At 33.9% G+C, this 22,176-nt stretch overlaps 1 long non-coding RNA gene across 1 annotated transcript in view; it reads right to left on the reverse strand.

Annotated features, from left to right (window-relative positions):
- Positions 1 to 5,680: 5,680 nt before the first annotated feature.
- The window catches only part of LOC125933902 (uncharacterized), a 245,852-nt gene continuing 229,356 nt past the window's right edge, over positions 5,681 to 22,176 (reverse strand). The window contains exons 2-3 of the long non-coding RNA XR_007461150.1: positions 7,979 to 8,279; positions 5,681 to 5,784 (exon numbers count right to left, since the gene is read on the reverse strand). This is a non-coding gene — a long non-coding RNA (uncharacterized LOC125933902). The remainder of the gene's footprint in view (positions 5,785 to 7,978; positions 8,280 to 22,176) is intronic.

Genomic DNA, 22,176 nt, shown 5'->3' on the forward strand with positions numbered 1-22,176 from the left:
ATTGTGTTTTTCTTTGGCTTGACATCAGTCATTTGGTTGAGCTCTCTAAAGTCACACTTCTTTTGATCATAAGCACGTTAACAGGTAGTATTTTTAGTATGTTTTAAAATTGACCTCACTCTAGAAAAAGTAGTCATTCCTTTTGCCATGAAATTGTTTTGCTAATGCTATTAAATAATAACCATATTAAATTGATAAGAATTTAAATAATGTAATATTTTCAAACAAGAATTGTACTAAGAGCAGTGATATTTAGAATTTAGAATGCCAATAAAGTCTTTTAAAATATAACATGGACAAAATAAGCCTTAACATAAAAATAAATATGATTTTGAATGTAAAAGGTTTTATCTTAAAAATGTGAACTCCATTTTGTATTCAAAAATTAGATTGTGACTTTTTCTTATCATGCATTACAGTCACAATTGTATGCCCTGGAAATAATACCTTGTGTGTGATTATTTTTCTGAGAATTATATACATGTTAACTCCACTTAAATGGAAAATACTATTGATCAGAAAAACTCATAATTTTGTATTTAAAAAATTATACTTTAAAGACTATTCCTGTCAGCTTGAATCCATAGTTTACAATGGGATCGTCCATAAATATAGATTACATCATAAACTATCACCATACTGAAAAAAAATATATATCTTAGTCTATGTTGATGCCACTTACTATATCTCTCTGAAGGATCATGTTGGAACCCCTCTACCCTTTTACTGAATTTGTGTAGACAGTTGCAAGCATACTGAAGATTTTTCATTCTCCCTTGCAAAACGCATAGTCTCTGTATGTTAGTAAGAAGTAGGTTTGTGTCAAAGGAAATTGAGAATCGTTATGTTAACTATTTCTCTGCAAATGATATATGTATTCTTTATGGTCACCAGCATATATATTTTTTTTAACTGGTAGAACCATCCTGGAAATAGAACAATCGTTCCTTTGATTAGAGACTGAAGAGAAATGAAATAGGTTTCATAATATACAATTTTATACTGGGACTTACATGTGCACATTCATTCATTCATTTTGCTGAATAAACAACCCTTATAAGTAAAAAAAAAAACAAAAAAAAAAAACAAAAAAAAAAAAACAAAACTATTCATATTGAATGTAAAAGGATCAGGCTTTAGTTCACTGATATTTGCTAACCATCTAAATTTTAACAAGATTACAGCCTATGTTTTATGTTTCACTATTTTCTCTTTTATGTTTACCATATTTTCTGGTGCCTAAAGAGAAGAGATGCTAACAATATTCTCTGAATGAATGTATTCACAGATTTAATGGTAATTTAAGTTTACAATAAAAGGCAATAAATACAGATTGAAATAGCCAATGATGATATTTTCTGCATAGGTTTTCATAAAGAAACAGTTAAAGTGATCTTAGCATATTTTGAATAATAAAACTTGAGTTGTCAATATTGTAATATTTGGTGGCAAACATATATAATGTAATATTGATAAAGTCTTTTCACATTTTTTATGAGTGAAGTGATACTATATATAATGTTAAAATGTTTACAAGGACTGGAATCATGAAATGACTGATAATTTAACAAATACTAATTGCATACTGATGGAAGTTCTTTCAAGGGAGTAGAAGCAATGTTGGAATCTCAAGGCATCCATTAAGTGCTTCATGGTCTCATGAAATTTCTTTTATTTTTTATTCCTTCATTTATTTTGAGAAAGAGAAAGCAGGGGACGGACTGAGAGAAAGGGAGAGAGAGATTTCCAAGCAGGCTCCACAAGACACAGGGCAAGATCCCATGAATCGTGAGATCATAACCTGAGCCAGAATCAACAGTTGGGACACTCAACCAACTGAGCCACAAGATGCCCAATCATGAAATTTCTAAACAAATAGTGGTAGTTCCCCCATTGGAGGGGATACACTTTGTGTATATAGTATAGTTCTGAACCCTATATATACATTTTTTTCTGTATATACCTACCTGTGGTAAATTTAATTTATAAATTAGGCATGGTAAGAGATTAACAATAACTAATAATAAAATAAAACAATCATAACAATGTACCATAATGCGAGTTATGTGAATGTGGTATTTTCTCTCAAAATATCTTAACTGTTACTGTCCTCACCTTTCTTCTTGCAATGATGTGAGATAAAAAATGGCTACATGATGAGATGAAGTGAGGGGAAATGATGTGGGCATGATGACATAGCATCAGGCTACTAGTGACCTTTGGACTGTAAGTCAGGAGCAGAGTCATCTGCTTTGGGGCACAGCTGACCTTGGGTAGTTAAAACCATGAAAAGTCAAACAGCAGAGAAAGGGGGAACTACTGTACTATTAAAATCCCTGTTATATCGCATTCTTTAGAGGAGGAACCATCCTCAATTTTTTTTTTTTTTAATTTTTTTTTCAACGTTTTTTATTTTTATTTTTGGGACAGAGAGAGACAGAGCATGAACGGGGGAGGGGCAGAGAGAGAGGGAGACACAGAATCGGAAACAGGCTCCAGGCTCCGAGCCATCAGCCCAGAGCCTGATGCGGGCCTCGAACTCACGGACCGCGAGATCGTGACCTGGCTGAAGTCGGACGCTTAACCGACTGCGCCACCCAGGCGCCCCTCAATTTTTAAGAAAATAGCAGCCTTTTCCTCAAGTTTGTCTTTATGGATTGTTATAGAACTTCACTCAGTCTGTTAAAACCAAGTGATCAATAGGCTGCCTATTGTTTTTTAATTAATAAAATTAATGTTTATTTTTTTGAGAGAGAGAGACAGAGTGTGAGTGGGGGAGGGGCAGAGAATGAGGGAGACACAGAATCCGAAGCAGGCTCCAGGCTCTAAGCTGTCAGCACAGAGCCTGACACGGGGCTGGAACTCACCGACTGTGAGATCATGACCTGAGCTGAAGTTGTACACCCAACCCACTGAGCCATCCATGCACCCCAACAGGCTGCCTATTTTATCTAGATACAACATATAGCTTTGCAATTTACACTGAATTTTTAGATGTATTCAGACTGATGTGTTACCAGGATATTTTTCCCAATAAAAAAGATTTTCTTTAAAATATGACTTGGGGTCCCTGAGTATTTCAGTCATTTAAGTGTCTGACTCTTGATTTTGGCTCAAGTCATGACCTCAAGATCTGTGTGATACCAAGCCCTGAGATGGGCTTTGCTCTGTCAGCATGGAGCCTGCTTGGGATTCAATGTCTCCATCACTCTGCTCCTCCCTCTTTCATGCTCACTCCCTTTCTCTCAAAATAAATAAATAAACTTTAAAAAAAACAATAAAATAAAATAAAATAAAATAAAATAAAATAAAATAAAATAATAAAATAATAAAATAATAAAATAAAATAAAATAAAATAATAAAATAAAATAAAATAAAATAAATAAAATGACTAGACCTTGAAAGTTTTAATTCTAACATTGTATGCCTTTCTTGTTTAAGTTTCAGTTTTTCTTTATTTTATAATATGTATACATTCATGTATATGTGTTCACATATATATGAAATAAGCATGTATCTTAGGACACAACTAAATAAAATATAATATATATGTATATATTTTTGACTAGTCTTATAAGAAATGATTATGACATACTTATCTACAGTTTTGATAGCTTATAGTTGTGCAACCAAGTTTTGTATAATTCTAAGATCCAGTTGATAGTAAGCCAAAATATTCATGTAATAACATTAAAACCTTAAATATGTTCATTTATTTCAACAACAAAAGCTTGTTAAATTATCTGTAAGTCTAAGTAGGAAAATATGCATGCAATGGACCCAGAAATGTTTAACATTGATCATTCTTTCCATATTTTGGTTGTTCAATAATTAACTTGCTATCTGTGGCAAAAACACAGACAATTTTTATTTTTCTAATTTTATCCCTCATTAGCTGTGTGACTATAAGCAAATGATGATCCTTGCTTTTCTAATGTGTAAAATAAAAATATCAATAGTGTCTTATTTTGTATTTATCATGTTTATCATTATTCTCATACTATGGTAGGCCATTCAAATATAAAAATTCTACAATTTATCTGCCTGAAAATATATCTCACATGCATACACCCAAAAAAACAAATGCAGGAAACTGCCTTTTTTTTTTTTTAGGATTTAATAAATGACAAGAAAAAAAAAATTACCAATGTGAGAAAAAGGAAATCATGTGTTCCAAGACTTACAAAGTTTTAAAATGCTAATATCGATTAAAAAGTAAAATCTAATCTCATCTTTCTTAGAAGAAATAAATCTAAAACAAAATGTGTTAATATTTTAATTAAGAAAGTGAATGAACCTTCTTCAGTTATTCTAGATAAAACTGAATACATGGGCACTAGGGAATGTATATCTGAAATTCATGGTAGCCTTGTTTGTAACAGAAAAAACAAAACCCCCTAAATCTTCATTAACAACAGAATGGCTAAATATATTGTAGTGTAATCATGCAATAAAATACTAAATATTTAAAATATTTATTTTTATATTAAAATAAGTGAATCACAAATTGCGGTACCAAGATGAGTGACCCTCAAAAACAAAATGTTGAATAAAGAAAAGGAAGTTATGGAAGTGATAATAAAATAGCATTCACAGAACTTTTAAAAACACACAAAAAATGTAAGAATATACTCTATTGCGAAATATGACTATTACCAAATTGGAGAAAAAGCAGAAAATAAAATCTTTAGGACTAGTTAGCCTTGTGGAATTAGAGACATAGACAATCAGGGAGGAGTCTGTTCCAAGAAATGTTTCTATTTTTTCTATTTCACTGCATTGTATCTAGCATGCAGAACAAGCATAATTTTTGATTTATTCATAACAAAAGTTATTTTGTCTCATCATTCTTTAAATTTATTCATAGTAAATTTCTCTTGCTTCTCCTCTCTTCTCTAATAGTAAATTTCTGGTTAAACACTTGTCAAGTTTCAGGAGTTTTCTGTTTGCTCTTAGATAATAACACCGTTGAAAAACTTTAGGTTGCAGAACAATTTCAGCATAAAAATTAATATCTGCACGTTTCAATCTTCACAAGTAGCTTAGTCTTCCCAAGGTCTGCTGATGGAAGCCACCTTTTATCTGGAAAAGGTATCTGGGGACTGGTTACTTCTTCCCTGGGAGTAACCATTATTTCTAGGTCTCAAGACAGTATAAAGTGCCACTTTCCTGAGTTTAGAGAACTTTTTCCTGTTTTTAGTTTTACTTTTACATTTTCCTTCCTTTTTCCTTTTATGCTTTTGGTGAGACTCCTATCATTGGTGACTTGTCCCTGCAATGCCATGCCATGGGCAATATTTTCCTTTACAATATTCTTCAGCTTTTGGTTCACCAGTGTCTCCCCTATAAGAACTACTTTTAGAGACTCTTACCCCCTAGCACAACTTTTCTGGTATAAGATTCCTTTACAAATGACCCTAAATACAAGTTCTACATCTGTTTTAGGATGCACCTATCTTAGATCTATTTGAAAAAGACTGTGAATACTTCCAATCTCTCTCCCTCTTTCCCTCCCTCTGCCATTTATCCTAAGGAAGCAGCTTGACAATACTTCCGATGCCCAATATTTTTCCTGGCATAAGTCCAATTACCATCCCCCAAATGCAGGGGTCATATACTAAGTGTTCTAGCAATTCTCTGAAGAGTCATTTACTTTAAGTATAACTCATTCACCTTGGAGCAGGAATTTAGGTACATAGCAGGTCTTTCTTCAAAGAAATAGTCCAGAATTTAATTACCTTCTCTCTTCCTTCCTTTTGATATTTTTCATCTTTCTGAGAATTCTAAGAATTACAGAATTAGTTTTCATCAGTTTTAGTTATAAGTTTTACACACGAAGATAATCTTCCCACCCACTTTGGTAATTGTTATCTATTATCTTCATGCTGTACTCACAACTGAAGCAAATTGGTACCACCTTAATATCCTATTGCATATAATATATTTTGATGTTATAAAATATATTTTATACTACTAGTCTTATAGTCCTACTATAACAAACCATAACAAGTTTAGTGACTAATAAACAACATGGGGTTATTATTTTACAGTTCTTATAGGTCAAGTCTAACATTGGTCTCAGCAGACTAAAATCAAGATGTGGGTAAGGCTGTGTTCCTCTCTGGAAGCTCTAAAAGAGAACCCATTTCCCTGCTCATTCAGATGGTTAAAAGAATTCAGTTCCTTCTGGTTGTGAAACTGAGTTCCCTGTAGGCTGTAGCCTACAAATTCTGTCTGTATTCTTGTCTCTGTCTCCCTCCTTTCATCTTCAAAACCAGCAGAAGGGGGAGGAGCCCCTCTCATGCTTTGCTCTCTCCTCCTTCTTTCTTATGTTGAATCTCTGATATACTCTCTGCCTTCATCTTCCACTCTTAAGAGCCCATGTGTTAATACTGGGACCACTTGATAATCTAGCATAATCTCCCTATGTTAGGGTTAGCTGACTAGCAAATTTAATTTCATCTGCAATTTTGATTCCCTTTTTCCATGTGATGTTACGATATTCATCAGGGCCTAGGGTGTGAGTCCTAAGACTCACATCTTTGGTGAGTCATTAGTCAATCTATCACAGATGTCTACGAAATATTTCATAGATAAACAGTTTCTTCAAAGATGGTAACAACATGTCAGGCAAATACAAACAAATAAGTGTGTTAATAATGTCAGCCAGTCAAGAATTTAAGCAAAATGCATTTTGTGGAAAGGAGGATCATTGTGCAGAGGTAAAAGGGAAAATTTTCAATAGGACTTTAATAGTTCCACTTTTAAGTAATGAATAACCTACAATCTCAATAACCTCAATTTTTCAAACTACATGGAAATTGACAAAAACAACTTGGATAGAGAATATAAAAAAATGTTTCAACCTATGTCAGATCAGACAAGACACTGAGAATCTGAAAAATGTAGAATTTGAGAATAATTTACAGCTTAAAGATTATTCACTGTCTGTGATTGCTGGTTAGTTTGTTAAAAGATTTTCCCAATATTGTTCAAATGAATTTAAACTGAATGATGAATTTAAGAAAATAAGTGGAAAGAGTTAATTTCTGTAGAGGAACATTAAAATCTGGTCCTTAGGAGTTAGTTGTGTAACCAATCCAGACTAGCTAACATCACAAATTAAACAGTAAAGTATAGTATTTAAGACAAAGTTGTGAATCTACATATCCATTGCTCAAATCTTGACTCTGATAATCACCTCCATTTTTTGTCATGTCACTTAATTTTCCTTGTCTCAGTTTCCTCACATATATTCATTCTTGTGAAGATTAAAATAGTTAATAATACATGTGAACTTCTTAAAAGATTGCTCGGTTTCTAAAAAGCCTTTCGTCAACTTCAGTAATTAGGTCTAAGCTCCTAGGAGAAAAAGAATAGCACCTAGAAACTAAGGGAATTTTTTTCATTCAAATTATATCTGAGTCCCAGATTACCACCACTTATTGCTTGGGTGTATTATAATTTAACAATATTTAGGTCTTGGTATGAGAAATACTCTGCAGTATACTTCACTTCATGCTGAGTCAAGATTTAGACAGTTGGGTTCCACAGGATATAAGTGAAAACATTCTCTTTTGTCATACTTCTTGAACAAATCCATTCTGAGGGGCTAATTCCTTCTTATTAAATTCAAGGAATTTTTCATTACTTTTGTGGTTACTCAACACAACAACAATAAGAAGCCTCTTCAGTTGCATTCAGTCTCACCAAAGATTTGCATAATCAATAATTATATTATCCTGTGTAATAGCAAAACTAAACTTTATTTAAAGATTCTTCATTCAGTGACCTGGACCCACTTTAGACTGGAGACATAAGTGGGAAAGGGACATTTGGCAGAACTTTTCTCCTTCCCTATCTTACTCTTTTATTTTTCTCCTTTGCTTTTTGAGAATGGTATATGATTTCCCCAGGGAAACAGTGAGAGCAGAGGTTAGAAAGGAAGTTTAAAGGGCAGAAACATTTTTTACTCACCTAGTTGAGTAAATATGGTTTGATTGTGGCTTTCCTGGTGCTTGGAATGCAACCAAAGATACCGCTCAAATAGAGTACATTTTTAGTTTCTTCATTTAAAACACGACTGTCTAGAGAATACTGGAATTCCGTTTTCGTGACAGAAGCAGTGCATTTTCCTAGGCTGATTGCTTATGGTTTTCTCAGTGCCTACTCATCCAGAGGTCCGCCTTACTGTTGGCATTCCATGACCCCTCCAGACAGCCATCTGAAGCAGTGTTGTGAATGGCAGCAGCTGGCTCCTTCTCTGCATAGCACACATCTGGAACACGAGAAACAATCCAAAATTACACAAAGTGTAGCTAGTCTCAATAAAGTCTTTCTCTCTCCCTGTTTTGCCATCTCAGGCAGATACAAAAACGTCAAGCTCTTTTTAAATGAACTTCACATTGTTTACTATTTCCAAATTCCATGGGAATCTGTCAGCATGATGACATATCTACCCACCCTCTCCACTTCCCTCTATAGGGATGGGAAGGAAAATGGCAGGCAAAGTCTCATTTTTCCTCCCAAACATATTTTCTTCTTTCCTCTTTACATCAGCCTTTTTATACCCTCAAGAGGGAGGTAGGCCAAGGGTAGAAACAGTTAAGAAAACAAGACTTAAAAATAAATCATTTAATAGTTTGAGTATGTATTTCTTAATTCCCTATAGGACACCCAGTATATCATTTAGAATATGGTAATGTTTGCCACATATCTATCTTCCCCAATCTTTTGAAGCCTTGTTATGGAGTGAACATTTGTGTCCCCTCACAATTCAGATGTTAAAGTCCTAACTTCTATTGTCATGGTATTTAAAGATGGGAGTCTTTGGAAGTAACGAGGGCTAAATTTGGTCATGAGGTTGGAGTCCTCATAAAGGGATTAATGGCCTTATAAGAAGAGGGGGAGACAGACAGAAGGAGAGAGAGAGAGAGAAATCTCGCCAACATGCACACACACACACATATTGTGCATTAAGGAAAGACTCGGTGAGGTTAGCTTTTTCTCTACGAATACAATGTTTATATGTTTACTTTATCATTACCTTAGGTGAGGCAATCACAGACTCTGAATAAACTGTGAACATCTCATACTTTCTTCTCACATTAAGAAAATATGAAACCCATCAAAATTATTTTTCACATTTTGGTTTAAGGTTGAGTTTGAGAGAATCTTCATAAAATGTTCAAAATCTTGGTATTGCCATGTTTCCAAATTTGCTGACGTATCCAAACAGATGTGGTCGCTTTAGATGTTTTATATATAGTTCAGAATTAATATTTGCCTTTTTATATGTATTCTTGCTTTGTATAATCTGTTTTCCATAATGGTACCCTCATGTATAAAATGAAATAAATTTCCCTTTGCAGTGGAGATCAATTTAACTCATTAGAATTAAAATGCTTGAACAGTTTATTATCAAAATGGATGAGTCTTTACAAATATTTGAAAGAAATTCTCTCTGATGGACTTCATTTTTTCCACAGTGAAATGTGAATGAGGGTTCACTCCCAAGTGAACACATCTGGAGTTAACTACATCTAAAAAAAGAAACTGACTTAAGAATTCTATTAGATGTAGTAAATCCACATTAAATATTGAATCTCCCAATAAATAGTGATAACCAAATGGAAGACTTATATAGAGCAAGCATTTTCAAAGTCTGAAATACTTCTTATTTCTTTGCACTCTTAGTAATTATTTTCCAATTAGATTTTCTGGACTTCACTTTTATTTTCACTTCCCTTAAGGCCTACATGAATAATATGTGATTCAAATCCAGAAGTATGTAAACACAAGCAAATATTTTGGTACAGAAAATCTTGGGAACCAAACTTAATTATTGAAAAAGACCAAAAAGCATTGTTTTTCTTTTTCTGTTTATGGTTTTATGTATAATCCTAGTTTAACAATAGGCATATAGTACCTTTTTAAAATAATCACTAATGATCGATGTCTTCAAAACTTTTGAAAACCTAAATATCACAAATAATGCATATTTAAGTTCTCCCCCCCCAAGCTTAATTAATAATCCTGAATATTTAAACTATACCATAAAAATTGAAAAAAGTTAAACATTTGAAAACACGTGAATCCCATAAATTCGGTAACATAAAGGTTAACTGGGTTAACTAGGTTAGACTGACAAGCATTATCTTATAGGAAGAACGCTGGGTTTAGACTTGAGCATAGAATTAAGACTATACTTACTGTTTTCTTTGTTTCTCTAGGTAACTTTTAGTACAAAAGTTGAAGAGGATATATCCAAAGTCAACTTTGACTCTAAACAGCAGTGGCTTAGAGTGATAAAAATCATAATTCTCTTTTCTAAAGCAGTATTAACCTTGTATAAAAGTAAGTTCAAACTCAGAAACTAATATGGGTACTGTTTCTCCCCAGTACTATTTTCAGTTTACATTCCTTAATGTGATTTTTGTACACAATGCCACACTTCAACTTCAGCATATACTATGTACCAGGATGCAGTATTTTATTGAACATGAATCTTAAATTCTCAAGTATGAATTGTCACTTTTAAAGATGTCTGTTTTGAAGATATTCAGGCTCAAAAACCTGTTTGTTTCCAGGATGACATATCCAGGATAAAGTTGTGTGTCTCTACACCAAAATATAATGCTCTATGATGTATAATCCTCTTCTTCAAAGACTATGCAGTAAATATTGCTGTGTACATAGTGTAGCTAAGAACTTTCTAACAAATTGTTCTTTTAACTGCTTGTTTAAGTATGTCTGCTTTTAAAAGTCTATTTAAAAATTTTTTTCACTTTGTTAAATATTTTTCTTTAGGGTTTATAACATATTATGAAATATATTAGGTGCAATTAAAGAAACAGTTTAATACAAATAGATTACAAAGTCAGATATGACAATAATGTAATTGTTATATTATCAACAGTTAAAAAGCATTGTTTTAAGTGTTGTATATAAAAGTGTTTTAATTGTATAAAATGACAATTTATAATTGTTCCATAAGTTAATCATAGTTTGGAACTCTTCTTCTTCGTTGTTTGTTTGTTTATGTTTATTTATTTTGAGAGAGAGAGAGAGAGAGAGAGAGCATGCAAAGGAGGGAGGGATAGAGAGAGAATCCCAAGCAGGCTCTGCACCGTCGGCATAGAGCCCGACCTGGGTATCCACAGGGGGCTCCACCTCAGAAACCATGAGATAATGACCTGAGCCAAAATCAAGAGACAGACCTTTAAATGACGGAGCCAACCAGATGTCCCATACATTTTCTATTGATTCTCTTCTATATCATCCATTCTTCCCCGTTAGTCTTGTATTAAAGTTAATAGATTACTTTCAGTGTTTTTCAATCTCCTATCTCCACTGAGATTTTAAAGCAGAGGGCCTTCATAAACTTTCCATTTCTAAAACTAGCTATTTATTTCACTGTTTGCCACCTTGTGTATAAATGCAAGAGATATGATTTTTCTCTACTAAATTATCTTCACCTTGTGATGCTTGCTGAAGGGTTTCTCTTAATGGAAGAAATTCACTTCCCACATGTCCATTTTCACTGTGTCCTCACGTGGTGGGAAACAAACAAGAGAAATCTTTGGGGTTTCTTTTATAAGGGCACTGATATCATTCATGAAAACCCCATTCTCATCACCCAATCACTTCCCAAAGGCCCATCTCTTAATACCATGACACTAGGGGTAAGGATTTCAACATATGAATTTTTTTTGGAGGGGGCACAAACATCCATTCTATAATAGCATGCTTTCGATAGGAAATATGGAACTGATTAATGTTATGTAAAAATGACTAATTTTCTTATTCTATGGATACTTCTAATTTATTAGAAAATCTTACTTCAGGCAGGAGCAACACAATGTAAAATTATCCTTTACTACCTCTCAGTTTTATCGTTTAAGTCTGTTTGGTCAATTTATCTTTGCTTTTTTTTTTCCTTCTAGTAACAATATTTTTATTGCCAACAATATCGCATCCAAAAACATTGGTAATATTGGTTTCTATAGTGTTTTTTTAAAATATATAGTTATTATACTTTATTATTCAATGAAATTCAGTTAATACATGAAATACCGTATTAAGTGATTTCAGAGATTAAAATATGTGAACATCTAGGTCCTTGTTTCTATCATATGTACTCCAAATTTATAAAAATTATGATAAATTTTATAATACATGCAATTAAAGGAAAAATGAACATTTCGTCAGGAAGGCTAACAAAATGTCTTTGTAGTTCTTAAAAACGTAGTATCAAAAGTGAAGCCTCATGTTCAAGCCTCAGGCTAACTTCCTTTGATTTTGAGAAGGGTCAAGAAGTACCAGAGAAAGGACAGTCCAACCGGGAGAGACAAGTAAGAACAGCCATCAAAACACAGGAAGTTGTCAAGATTAGCTTCCATATGGGATGTCAGCACTGATGGGCATATGGCAGAAATGTTTAAAATATCATAATCAATTGCTTAGTAAGATCTACATAAGTGTGAATATATGATAAGATATACCACATTTACTTTGTGTCAATAATGAAAAATCCAAACATCTTTTTGTATTGAAAAAAACCTGCTGCATATAATATAAATATCTATTATTTATAAAGATATCTCAATGAGAAACCAAATAATTAATAGGTTGCAGATTTAAAAAGATTATTTCTGACCAAAGTACTATATTGGTAGTGGAGAAAACCAGGTCCAGTTTGTCTTTTAATGACTGGAATACAGGGACTTGGTTCCACTGTTGTTGAGAAGCTGCATGTGAGACAGAACACGGAAGCAGCAAGCAGGTGCCATCCACAGCATTAACAACTAAAGGGAAGAAGTGGGGTTACCAAAAATTAGGAGCTTGGAGAAAAGTCTCTTAGACTCATGTCCTGGAATCAGACAGCTGAGGGACAGAGCTGGCTCATACTGAGGGACAGAGAGCTGATGTTTGAGGTGCAAAACACATATATGAACACATATGAAAAATGCTGAGAGATGTAGAAAGAGGAAGAAGTAAGGTCCCTTCTTCTCCCTCGTCTTTCAATTGCCCACCAATGTGTTTTGCATGGACACAACTCCGAAACACTAACAGCAAAGTAGTTTGAAGACAGAAGATGTTAGTAAGGGGGACTAATAGCTTGAAAGGTAACAGGTAAATAACCAGCACAATAGCACTTCCTGAGATTACAAAATAGTATGGACTATCATTATGAGTGTTAAGTATGTTCAAAAATAAGTTCCCACATAAAATTTACAAGCAACGTAAAAATATTTTAGTGCAGAAACTTCCACTGCCTAACCTCCATGGAACTCAATATTTTTTTAAATTAGAATTTCTAGTAGCCATTTTTTATTTTTAAAATTCTATGATAGTATAATTCCCACATGTGTATTTGTAAACTATTTTATCTAAATTTTTGATGTAGGTTAATATGTTTTATGAGTAAACAAAAATACAAACAAGACACGGTTTCTAGGTAACAGGCCTGACTGCAGTTTTATAGGCATGCATTCTATTTTTGGATGTAGCCTTAAGAGTAATTTGAAGTTAAGAAACTAACTTCTGTGAAAATCAACTGTTCATCTAAAAATACTAACAAAAATAAATACTATGAAAATGTATTATAAAATTAGATGAAATTAATATAAGAGCCTTATACATTCCTGAAACATAGTAAGCATATAACAAAACCCACCTACAAGAGTGCTGTTTTCAGTGGTTTTAAGATGATGTTGATTTAACTCTATTTCCATGAAATTTTTTAAAGCAAGAAAGCAATAGTATGATCAAATTATTTGACCCTGCAGCCATAATATTGATAAAATTAAGTTTTAGTATGCAATCTGTATAATACAGAAAAATGGCTACATAAATGTCATTTCAAAACATTTTATGTCATACAGACACTGTAAAATGATCAGCATGCATGCCATTCATATCGATTTTTATGTGATTACTTACAGAAACATAGTTACTGCTGATTTATATCTCCAGATGAATATTTTATAAATTGTTCAATCTCTATTACGTGATTTATCACTTAATTATATGATTCTGATTTAAGCAAAAACTAATAACCCCAAATGGTTACGCAACTCAATGGCATGAAAATATAATGATTCTTAGTTTATCAAATATGTTTCACTAACATTCTAACATCCTTTTATGCACAAATACAATGCATTTATTAAAATGTAAATACTGACAAGAACATGTATGACCCATTCATACACTAGTTTGAGCATATGTATAAACATTCATTTATTTTGTAATTTCTAGGGGCAGTTCCTATTGCCTGATGCTGTGCTAAATGTACATACTTCGAAATATACATTAGTATCTGAAAGAAGTACAAGACATATTGGAGATAAATGCCAGTTGTCCTAAAATATGAAATATTCTATAACACAAGGGTGTTGCAAAGGAAAAGAGAGTACATATCTGTCAGTTTGACTCATGGGAGATTTCACAATGAAGAAGTATGCAATGCAATTTTAAAAATAAGTAGGAGTTCACTAAAAAAAATGAAAATGTGTGTAAAGAAAATGGTTCAGTATGGGGGTGGGGTGGGTGTTGCAGAGACCAAAATGATGATGAGTAGTGAAGGAAAAGCAATTACTTTAGTACAGTAGAAGCCTATATATGTGCACGTGCAGGACCCATGAGACGCTGCAAAGAAGGAAGGGTGGAAGACACCAATGGAAGATGTGTTGTGCAATTACAAGCCATTCGAGTGTTTATTTTTCATTGTAACACCATGCGTTTTGTATTTTTCCTTTAGACGGACGTTCAAGTTTGCTTTTAACTATTTTTTTTATGTTTTAGCAACATATTCATTGCTGCAATCAACAGTCACATATATATACATACATTTATGATTACATATATTTAAAAACAGATTTTAGGCACATGTATTGTACCCCGTGAAATTTTTGGTGATATATTTTAATTTATCCTGACAAAATTTTGTCAAGGTGTGGCAAATGATCCCACTTCAGTTACCAGCACCAATAATATAAACTCCGACATTATGTCAATGGAAAATTACAATTAAATTCAAGCAGGAATAAGTGACCTTTATATTTCAGGAATACAAGTTTTTGTTGTCCCATTTTGCAAAAAACAATGACCAGTTGAAGTAATTGCCGACAATAAAGAGGCTATGGAATGGGTAGTGAAGAAGATACTTATAAGTACAAGCTATTGCCATGTAACCAGTTGAAGAATCAGGACTATAATTGTAAGAGTACTTTCTCCTGTAAATGTATCTAATTATGAATTATATATTTCATAATTATATTACTACATATAAATACAATTTTTAGAAAGAAGGAAACAACAATTGAACCCATAAAGAGACAGTGAAAACAACTATAGGGTTAAAGCAATGAGAACAATATAATGTTGTTTCCACAAAAACAGAGAGACAAATTACTGGGTTGGAAAAAAGGAAAACCTGGATTCAGTAATAATTGTTCACTGGAGAAGAATAATTAAGGCTTCATACTATAGTATTTGGGATAGATTGTCATAGAATAGTAGGCCTTCTCTTTTGACAAAAAATTAAACCCTTACTTATACCATATACCAACAAAACCTATGAACAGATGATTAGGACATACTTACAATTTTGCTTTTTCTTTTCTCATATCTTTATTTCCTGCCATTTCTTACAATGGAGTTGGGTAGAACATTTTGAAAATTTTTAGATGATAGTGGGATATGTCTCGGTGATACATTCCTGTTACAAACTGAATGTGTGTCCCCTCAAAATTCATATGTGGAAACCCTACCCTCCAATGTGATAGTATTAGAAGATGGGTCTTTGGGGAGTCATTAAGGTTACTGAGGTCATAACAGTGTAACTCTGATGAACGGGGTGCATATATTTATAAGAATATGAGAGAGCTTGCTTCCTCTGCTCCATTCCACACCTTGTGAGGATGCAAGAAGTTGGCAGCCTACAGCCCATAAAAGGACTCTCACCAGAACCAGTCTGTGCTGGCACCCTGATGGTGGACTCCTGACTTCAAAACTATAAGAAATAAATTTCTGTTGTTTATAAGTCTCCCAGTCTATGGTACTTTGCTACAGCAGCTTCAACTAATATGATTCCCAACAGTAAGGAAAAATAGAAGACTATTGCATCAGCTCTCAGATAGGTCCACTACCAGCTCATTCCCCACAGAGTGATGCCTTAGAACAGGCAGAAGGCCATGACCAAGTTGGGTGTAGTAATGGCTGGTGTACAAGAAAAATCATAAATACCAGCTGCAGTATTTTTTTAAGTTTATTTTATTTATTTTGAGGAGAGAAAGAGGGCATGTGAGCTGGGGAAGGGGAGAGAGAGAGAGAGAGAGAGAGAGAGAGAGAGAGAAAATCCCAAGCAAGCTCTGCACTCTCAGCACGGAGCCCAACATGGGAAATCAAAAGTCAGACACACTTAACCAACTGAGCCACCCAGGCGCCTCCCAGCTGCAGTTTTGAAATAAATTACAAACTTGCTGACTGAAGCCTTTACTCATAATTTTCATGTTTCTGATGGTTTCATATTCTGTGTGTGTGTGTGTGTGTGTGTGTGTGTGTGTGCGCGCGTATGTCTCCAGGGTAGAAATACTACATTTAGTCATTCCAGTGATGTGCATTCATGGAAGAATAGGTTATTTCCTGTCTCTCTCCTTGCTATCAAAACTGATTTCCCATAACTTCCAAACATTAGAAAATGCACACAATCACCACACACACACACACACACACACACACACACACACACACCTCTTTAATATCCCCTCGTTCTTTAAGTAATAGGAGTTGCTATTATGGCTTACAACCAAAGAATTCAGTTGATAGTGTTTCTTTTTTTTTCGTTTTTCATTAGATATGCTCAAATTTTTTTTTTCTTTTCATACAGTGAAAAGTTTTACCACACTTGGATTAGTTCTATATTTATTATTACTCTTCATTATTCATTGCACTTTTGAAATTAATTATGAACCTCACTGAAGCTCTGTTAACTTCTTTTTAAATTATAACTCCTCTTTTTTAAATAAATTTAAGAATGCATCGCCATATATTGGAAAGTCTGAATTTGTGCTGATTCCATTTCTTTTGCTCAGTAGTAAGTTCCTGATGTCCACCAAGTCTTTATTTGTTATTATGTCAGGAATAGATCCCAACAGAATTCCTTATGGAGTATAAGAATTGAACATAGTTTTGATAACTAAATCACTGCATCAAAAGTGATAAAACATAACACTTCATTTCTTTTAATTTTTTTAATATTTACTCATTTTTTGAGAGACAGAGACAGAGCACGAGTGGGGGAGGGGCAGAGAGAGAGGGAGACACAGAATTTGAAGCAGGCGCCAGGCTCCAGGCTGTCAGCAAACAGTGGATGCTGGCCTCAAACTCACGAACCGTGAGATCATGACCTGAACTGAACTCGGATGATTAACCGACTGAGCCATCCAGGCACTCCAACACTTCATTTTTATGTTTGTGGTGTACAATGTTTTCCTTGTTAAAAAAATACTTTTTGAAAAAATTGATCCAAATATTTATATATTATTTCAAATCCAAATGTTGGGAAACATAGTTTTCAGACTGCAAAACATGGTCTATCCAGCAGCAGTTGGATAGACCAGATGAAAGCTTGTGGCATTGGAGGGAAATGGATCAAAATCATATTTAAAAATGCGAATAGAAGAATGAATGGATGGTAATTATCATGATGTGAGAATTATATAATATCTTCTGTTACATATTCTATCATTTCTGTTCTCTAAGTACATTCCCTCCTGCTCTTGAGGTCTTTCCATATGTGGTTAACTAAAACTGGATTTTAGTTTCCCTGATGTCAAAACAGATTTAATAATACATGTGTTGCTAAATATCAAATGAAAGTAAATAAGTAAACTAAAAAAAAAGTGAGAAAAATAAAGAAAAGGAAAAGACCACTAATTTAAAGAAATGAGATCTAACAAATCTGCCATTTTAATAAACATAGGTAAGTTTAACTCATCTACTGAAAAAAAGAAAATTTCCAGTTCATGTAGTAGTAAAATATTATCTTCATGTTGTATACAAAAAACACACCTAAAATATAATGTTTTACAAAGGCTAAAATAAATTTAATGGGTCAAAAATTAAACAAAAATGATTCAATAAAAGTGAAACAAGGGACCTGATTTCTCTAGTAGATAAAATAGCAGTTAGCCCCAAGAATATTTTTTAAAAAGATAAAGAGTGAAATGCTGCTATAATTCACATAGAAGATATAACATTTATTTATATCTATGTAACATTTAATAAAATGACAACTTTATTTTTTTAGGTTTATTTACTTATTTTCAGAGAGAGTGAGTGAGCAGGGGAGGGGCAGAGAGAGAGGGAGAGACAGAATCCCAGGTAGGCTCCATACCATCAGCACAGAGCCAGATGACAGAGGGCTCAATCACACAAACCTGGAGATCATGACCTGAGCCAAAACCCTGAGTCGGATGCTCAACCAACAGAGCCACCCAGGGGCCCCAATGACAACTTTCATTAAGCAGAAACTATTGGGAGATGCTCACAGAGACTGATATATGCAATGTAAAGTAGATTTTTAACACAGCCTTCAGATCTAGACAAATCAAGTGGACACAAACAACCAAGATTGACACACGATAGGCAGTATGAGCATGTAGATAATTACAAATATCTGGACTGAGCAATGGATATAGATAGAGAGATCCACATCCTTAAAATGAGAGATTATATACATATATTTTAATTTTTTAAATGTTTATTTATTTTTGAGAGAGACAGAGCATGAGCAGGGGAAGACAGAAAGAGAGGAAGACACAATCTGAAGCAGGCTCCAGGCTCTGAACTGTCAGCACAGAGTCTGACACGGGGCTCGAACTCAGGAACCATGAGATCATGACTTGAGCCAAAGTCGGACACTCAACTGACTGAGCCATTCAAAGCCCCATATATATTTTTTAGAGTGAATTTGGACATTTTAAAAAGACTTTTATTAAACCATATATATTGCTAACATTAGATTTCCCAAATATAAATAATACAATATTGACCAAAATTTAATGAATCAAGAAAGTGATAAATTTTAATATCCTTAACTCGGAAATTTAAAAAAAAATACCAAAAGAGCCTTTTAATATCATTTTGTACAGTCAAGATTAGACTGCAGACTTCCTTCAAATCTCCATGATTTTATTTTTATTTTCATAAAGTTTATTTATTTATTTTGAGAGAGAGCACAGAGGAGGGGCAGAAAGAGGGAGAGAAAGAATACCAGTCAGGCTCCTCACCATTAGCATGGAGCCCAACATGGGCTCGATCTCATGAACTGTGAGATAAATCAAGACCTGAGCCAAAATCAAGATTCTGACACGTAACCAACTGAGACATCCAGGCACCTCTTCCTGGTTTTAAAATAAAGTTTCTTTCTTGCTAATGGCATATGCTCTTAAGTTTCTCTATACGGAACTACTGACCTCAGGCTGTCCGAGGGAGTCAGATGTATTTGCACGGTTACCACGCCAAAGGCACTGTGATGACCAGAGTGAATCATCCTCAAGGTTGAAGTAGGCCTCCGTACAGGAAAAGCCTCACAAGAAACCTAGCTCCTCACCCCATTAAGACCACTAAAGCAGGTTGTTAGGGGAAGTGGGAGAGGAGCACAGTGGTATGAGGAAACTCTGTAGCCTGCTTCCACCTGACAAGGAAGCCAAGATTCTATTACACTACTGAGAAGTAGAAGGCATGCCAGAAGATGCCTAACTCACTGCCAGTCATAGCAGCCCTCCTCTGCTTGTGCACAGTTCTTCCACCTCAGGTAGGCTATTTCTGGGATTGCTTGTCAACACACCCTCTACTCCTGCACTTGCTGTTGTTCACATACCTTTGGGTTCTCTTATGTATCTACCAGTTTTCAGGCATACTCTTCTTACCAAAACATGCCACAGTCTGTTTATTTTATAACTTGTCAAAAAATGTCGTTGATAACCTTCTACTTCTTGAAACATCCCAGTATTTAGTGACCTCCTATGTCATGGGGAAGAGTCCTCTTCCACTTTAGAGAAGGAAAGAAAAGTTACCTTCTTTAATTCATTCTCAATCTCTGTCTCTCTGTCTCTGTCTCTCTCTTTCTCTCTTTATTTCTCTATCTATCTTTGGATTAAGTCCAATATTGCCTTTGGCCAACCTACCTACTGGCTAAATCTCGGATTTTATACTTTGGAAGGAATTAACACAAGCCATTTAACTTACTTTTATAACATACTCAACTGTTTAGTAGGTGTTGATAATTTAGTTCCAGATATCAGTTTAAAAGTTTGTTTGCAACCCTATTTTTTTTATAAAAAAGTTCCAACTTTTCAAGAATTAATTATTTTCCAATGTAAAGAGTAAATTGCTGTACTTTTACATTTAGAAACCTTTTGAGTAAACTTGAAGAACTGAAACTTGTTACCACTGGATCTTAACTCTTAATTGAGAGTACTCAGCCTATATGAACTCATACAAAACACCTAAATTCTGTATAAAATGTCACTTATTTGTGTCATGGTACATGTGATGATAATTTTTAACTATGTGCTATAATTACATATCCCATGGGGAAACGGAGGCCCTCCATTTATATAGAGCAATGTCATACATTGAAAATGTCCTGTCATATCAGGTTTCCATTATATTTTTGTGACAGGTGAAAAATAAGCAATAAATAAAAAGGCTGATAAGGTCACACACCTGTAATACTGTTTTCAGTTTGAGACACTTCAGTGTCATAACGATGCTGACAAATGGCAAGGGCTTTGAAGAAAACTCAGAAGTATGATTAAGGAGCTCTGAAGTTAGATGTAAAGCAAGAGATAAAAAGATGAAATATGTGTACCCTCACTCAATTGTGACTAAGGAGGAGTCAAGTTATCTGCTTTGAAAAATCTAGAAGTTATAAATGACAAAGAGATTGCAGTGCTATTTCACACACACACACACACACACACACACACACACACAGTGTTTTCTGTAATAACTGCCATGGTTTCTTTAGTAAGGTTTTAATATAGGAAATTTTCAAACTTAAGTGTACCAAAAAAATATTTTCCTTGCAAGTACACACATATTTAATTATACTTTTTAAAGTACTGATTTAAAATTATAAGACAATAGTGCACAAACTGGTGCAGGCACTGTGGAAAACAGTATAGATGTTCCTCAAGAAATTAAAAATAGAATTACCATATGATCCAGTAATTCTGCTACTTGATATTTATCCAAAGAAAGCAAAAGCACTAATTAAAAAAGATATATACAACCCTATATCTATTGCAACATTATTTACAATAGCCAAGATATGGAAACAACCCAAGTGTCCACTGATAGATAAATGTATAAAGAAGATGTGGTATAGAAAGAAATACAGATAAATACTACCCAGCCATAAAGAATTAAATCTTGACATTTGCAGCAACATGGATGGCTCTAGAAGGTATAATGTAATGCTAAGCAGAATAAGTCAGTCAGAGAAAGACAAATGCCCTATGACTTCATGCATACGTAGAATTAGGAAATGAAGCAAACAACAAAGAAAAAAAAGAGAGAGACAAAAAAAAAAATACCAGACCTAAATCTAGAGAATAATCTAATGATTACCAGAGGGGAGAAGCCTAAGGAGATGGGTGAAATGGGTGAAGGGGATTAAAGAGTATATTTAGTATGATACGCACTGAATATAGAATTGATGAATCCCTTTATTGTACAACTGAAACTAATATAGCACAGTATGTTAAATATACTTAGATTTGTGGAGCACCTGGGTGGCTCAGTCAGTTAAGCATCTGACTCTGGCCTAGGTCGTAATCTTGTTGTTCCTGAGTTTGAGTCCGCATCGGGCTTTGTGCTGACAGCTCAGAGCCTGGAGCCTGTTTCAGATTCTTTGTCTCCTTCTCTGTCTCTGCTCCTCCCCTGTGTGGGCTCTGTCTCTCTCTTTCTCAAAATTAAATAAACATATTTTTAAATTATGCTTAGATTGAAAAATAAACACTTTGAAAATAATTTTATACTAATTTCTAACACAAAAAATAACTTCATATGTTAATTGTCTTTGTATCTACAGTAAAATTATTATGATTCAGCTTGGTATATTCAGTAGAGTTCAAGGCTGAGAGTTTTTTCGTCTATAT

The sequence above is a fragment of the Panthera uncia genome (genome assembly GCF_023721935.1).
Source record: "Panthera uncia isolate 11264 chromosome A1 unlocalized genomic scaffold, Puncia_PCG_1.0 HiC_scaffold_16, whole genome shotgun sequence".
Lineage (NCBI taxonomy): Eukaryota > Metazoa > Chordata > Mammalia > Carnivora > Felidae > Panthera > Panthera uncia.